At 43.3% G+C, this 5,451-nt stretch overlaps 1 pseudogene; it reads right to left on the reverse strand.

Moving 5' to 3' along the window:
- Nucleotides 1–440: 440 nt before the first annotated feature.
- The window catches only part of LOC138368534 (trypsin-1-like), a 15,698-nt pseudogene continuing 10,687 nt past the window's right edge, over nucleotides 441–5,451 (reverse strand).

The raw sequence follows: 5,451 nt of genomic DNA on the forward strand, positions 1-5,451 counted from the left end.
AGAAAAAGCTTAGCACAGAGCTGTAGTATTCATTCCTGTACTTAGCCAGCTTTAGTTTTTTTATTTTATATATACTGTACAAGAGTTCTTACATTCTTGTAAAGCCAGTAGCATGCATAGCGTTTCGGGCAGGATCTTAACCTTAATTTTCCCCGGAATGCTATCCGCCAAATCATTTAATAACACCCATTCACCGCTGTGTGAACAGAGGCGTACAGTTAAGGATTGGCGCCTAATCACTCCTCCTCCGGCCAGGATACAAACCCAAGCCAAATCAGTTACTAAGCGCGGGGCGTGTGTCTTACCACTGCGCCACGGGGACTGCTAATGGCTTCTACCATAAAGGGCTGAGGGTTACAGGTCTAACACAATTTCAAGCAATTAGACAAAACAGACTGCATCTCGTTGACACTTTAAATATTGGGAATTTCAGAATACAATAATCCAGACCGTTTATTTTAAAAACTAAACTGTTACTTACAAAAATGAGTAACAGATTATTTTTCATGAAGCCTCGATTTATCAACGTATAGAATCTCTTATGCATTCAAGACATACATATATAACTGAAAACTCACACATATATTCAGTTACATATATGCCTGGAGACTGTTCAGGCTTGTTCGCACATACATATATATGAAGGCAGTACTGTAGTTTAAAATACATTTGGAAAAATGCTCGTGATGAATGAGGCATCTTCCCAAAGCCTGTCCCTCACAATGTCTGCTAAATAGTGTATATAGATGGATAAAAAGGTGTCTATAGATGGATAATTCTCTGAATACTTAGTCCTTCAACATGCTCATTTGACATGCAGTTATTGACCTAGTGTGACCTCATTAGGTTTCTTGCCATGATAATAGGAAGCCTAGCCAACTATAGCATGCTATACTCTTAAATACAAAAATATAATAGTCAATGATATATTGAAATCTCAATTAGTATTAAGTTTTAGTCTTTAGTGTTTTTCCTGCCCGAAACGCTTTGCGTAATAGTGGCTTTAGGCATTGTATGTACTAGCTCTATCTATACATTCATCAATATTTGTATCGCACCTTGTATGTATGTACTTTACCTGAATTTGAATTTGAAAATTTTAAATGTTCTTTCTGTAGGGGACGGTATGATGGCTCACCTGTTTTCTGTGGTGCGGGTGCCCCTTTATGTTCAGATGTATTCCTAATTATGAAATAAAAACTGAACTGCGTTGATCTTATAAACATCTAAGACTACTATAGTTTCAGAAATCATAACTGAGAATACCAGCTGAGTGTGTAATTCAATTGACGCCATAACCCATCACAAGTGAGCCAGACTCCACAGGATTCTGCTGGACGCCGAACTTGATGGCCACTCCTGACCTTACTGGTTATTGTGGCTTGTGGAAGATCTACGTGCTCACCATAGCCCGTGCTACTTCGAACTTTTTGTTCCAAGTAGCAAATCTTAAACAACATTGTGGAAGATGGACAACCAAAAGTTACGGGTTAGCTAAAAACTAATAGAGCTTCGTCCTCACACGCGTGAGGTCCATGGTTCGAGTCTCCTAGAGCCTTAGATTCCTGTCCAGGACGGAGACGATTAGGCGTGTTTTTCTTACGCTGGCGGGTTCAGAAGCAGACGAGTCTAAGTTTTTTTTTTGGCAGCCTTATACCTATTCCTTCCCGTACCTCATCTTACATCTTATCTTACCAGTTTTCCTAGGAATACAACCCCTGCCATTCATAATAATTGAATGATGTTGACCAGACCACACACTAGAAGGTGAAGGGACGACGACGTTTCGGTCCATCCTGGACCATTCTCAAGTCGATTGTGAATTGAGAAGTCGACATAATCGACTTGAGAATGGTCCAGGACGGACCGAAACGTCGTCGTCCCTTCACCGTCTAGTGTGTGGTCTGGTCAACATACTTCAGCCACGTTATTGTGACTCATCACCTGCATAATTGAATGATAATTAAAATAATATATAAATATTATTAAATTATTACAACCAAGTTGCCAACACTGGGTAAATAATCTCTCGCTGGGCACTGAGCGAGCCTATTGCCACACCACAACACTTTCTTATAGAAATAAATAGGTTCCTGGGAGTTGGGCAGCTGTTGTGATTGTTGCAGCAGCTGTAGCGCCTGATTGTTGCAGCAGCTGTTGTGATTGTTGCAGCAGCTGTTGTGATTGTTGCAGCAGCTGTTGTGATTGTTCCAGCTGTAGCGCCTGATTGTTGCAGCAGCTGTTGTGATTGTTGCAGCAGCTGTTGTGATTGTTGCAGCTGTAGCGCCTGATTGTTGCAGCAGCTGTTGTGATTGTTGCAGCTGTAGCGCCTGATTGTTGCAGCAGCTGTTGTGATTGTTGCAGCAGCTGTAGCGCCTGATTGTTGCAGCAGCTGTTGTGATTGTTGCAGCAGCTGTTGTGATTGTTGCAGCTGTAGCGCCTGATTGTTGCAGCAGCTGTTGTGATTGTTGCAGCTGTAGCGCCTGATTGTTGCAGCAGCTGTTGTGATTGTTGCAGCTGTAGCGCCTGATTGTTGCAGCAGCTGTTGTGATTGTTGCAGCAGCTGTAGCGCCTGATTGTTGCAGCAGCTGTTGTGATTGTTGCAGCAGCTGTTGTGATTGTTGCAGCTGTAGCGCCTGATTGTTGCAGCAGCTGTAGCGCCTGATTGTTGCAGCAGCTGTTGTGATTGTTGCAGCAGCTGTTGTGATTGTTGCAGCCATTGTGATTGCTTGTTGCCGTTGTTATGGGTGGTAACAACTGACCTGGGGAGGGTCAGTTGTTGGCCTAGTGTGACCTCAGTAGGCCTAAGTAGGTTTCTTAGTGTGTTTAGGAGTGCGAGAAGTATCAAGGTGTGTTTGATGTGTGTAGGAGTATGTGACGTGTTAATGATCCATCGCTGAAGCGTGTATGATAATCCAGTCTCTGAAGTATGCCACCTCAGTATACACGCCCGGGTAAAAAGGGTTGCCACAATCTTCCCCCCACGAGGACAAACCATGCAGGCGTCCCCAGCAAAGGAGCGGGCCGCCCCTGTCCCCTTGGCAGGCGTCGGCGTGGCCGTCGGACCAACCGGCGCACATCATGCTAGGCTCCACTGCCTCCTGGCCGTACGACAGCCTACATGTCTCATCCGACACCACGGCGACGTCCACCTGAGGACAAACCGGAGTTATGATTTAGTTACTGTCGGGTTCCCTTCTATAAATTCATTGCTATAATTGTTTATGACGGGAAAACAACAAGTTTTAGTTGAGGATTTGTGGGGGTATAGCTTTTTCTTGCTCGTTTTATGTAGATGCATCAACATAATGCGCTTTGTATGTTGTGTAGGTATGTACATCAACAGGCTGCCTGCTGTGCTCTCTAAGTACATCAATATGAAGCCTGTTTTATGAGCTTTATTTTGCTCCTCTAAAATCGAAAAGTTCATCAACGACACACTCACACATCAAGAATGACACACCACTGTGACGCGTTCTCCCTTTCATGCGTCTGAGTCAGGAAAGGAACTCCACTTAACTTCCAAAGGCGACCAGGCACCCCTGAGCAGAGTCAAGCCGGGAATATGGAACCCTTTGTTGTCTTGCGTGAGGTACTAAGATTTCCGCGCCCAGAGACTAATTCTAAGATCTAATTCCAGAGATCTAATTCTCACTTCAACTGAAACTAGAGCATTTACTGTGCACACCGCTAGGGGAGGAGACCAAGAAGTTGAGTACCCCTTGATATCAATCAGAGCACTATGTCAGGGCTGTTGTGTCTTGCTGTCTGCTGGTGGTGTCAGCGTGGGAATCAATTATACACTCTGGTCTTCACTTTGCCTGACGTTCTGTGCTCTGATACTTCCAAGGTCTTCCTCCATCTAAGCGTAGCCTCGCCCTTGACAAATTAATAACCTCTCCCCTGCATATATCAACTGAACAATCTTTCCCAGTGTTAATTATCTCAATAGTGTAACTCTACATTCAGCTCAACTCATTTGGTAAGTAGTTAAAAATGGAAACTACATACGTAAACCCATCAGTAACATAAACAACATTTAATAAATAGAAAAGTTCAAATTCAATTAACTGATATAATTCGGCCACAGGGACTTAAGTACAAATCAAATTGCAAATTAATACTAGCTCTGTAAATCAGTATACTCATACAGCAAGCCTAAATGCTGTCATAGCCTAATGACGTTCACTTTGTAACAATGGAACAGTATAAGAGTGGAAGATGACTGGGCATTCCGTAGAGCATTTTGGCGATAGAGTTGAAAAGTAAGTAAGAAAAGACAATAACTGTACAAAATTTGGGATATAATTGCAAATAAAATTAACGATATCACATGAGAGAAAACGGAAATTTAAGCAGTGAAGAAGAGACAACGAGAAAGAACCAACAACTTACCTTCTGCAGTTTGTTATTGCTGTTGCCATTGTGGATGGTGGCGCCCCATCCTATCACCGTGCAGACAGTGTCCTCTGGCACCGTCTCCCCACTGGGAGGCAGCCCAAGCGGCTTCACCAGCTCCCCAAACACCAGCTTCTCCTCCAGCTGTAACCAAACACATACACTGAGGGTTGGGGAGGCTGCGTGTTGCTTAATGTACATGGACGATGTTGGGGACTGTACGTAGAATGTTATGGACGCCATTCAGGGGGTACTGATGCAAGAGGAAATATTTCAAGTTGCTGATATTTGGCGACGCATTGCAGGATTGTTGATAATACTTCATAAATACCAATTAGACACAGGGTATCTACAGTCACTAGTGATGTAGCAGACAGTTGAAGGTGTAGATGATATTTAAAGACACTAAGAGATAACTTGATATGTCCTAAGAAAAGATTCTACAAATGTCTCCTGCAAGGTGCTACTGACGGAGAGATGAGAGATCCCTCCAGTGAGGTTATCTCCGGAGCAAGGAACGTATCTACCGAGAGAGAGGCAGCCGGCACCACTGACCTTGATAAGGAGGATGTCATTAGCGTTGGTGATGGGGTTGTAGGACTCGTGGGGGATGAAGGTCTTGGCATGCGACACCTGCCCGCGGGGTCCTTAAGGTCGATGATGCCTGCCACGATACGCACCGTGTTGGGCTCGAACCTGCGTCCCTCACCACACAGTTCACCGTACCACGAGGAGAAGCGAAGAAAACAGATGAAGATGAGTAAGACGGAAAGAAAGACAAAAATATTGAAATACAATGCAGCATAAAAACATCTAAAAGCAGGAAAAGCTGTTGAAATTATAGTTATAGCAACCAGAAATAAATACTTGCACTATTTTGCATGAAGCACTTAATGTTAAGAATAACTCAGACATTATAGAGGTGATGCAGTGTGACCTTGACACTGTCATACTGCCCAGGAAAACCGAAATAATTAAATCATTTTAGATAATCCATTACACAATTATGAAAACACAAATATTACACAATAATCGACACTAAAATGTTATGTT

Source organism: Procambarus clarkii, chromosome 3 (assembly GCF_040958095.1).
Source record: "Procambarus clarkii isolate CNS0578487 chromosome 3, FALCON_Pclarkii_2.0, whole genome shotgun sequence".
Taxonomy (NCBI): Eukaryota; Metazoa; Arthropoda; class Malacostraca; order Decapoda; family Cambaridae; genus Procambarus; species Procambarus clarkii.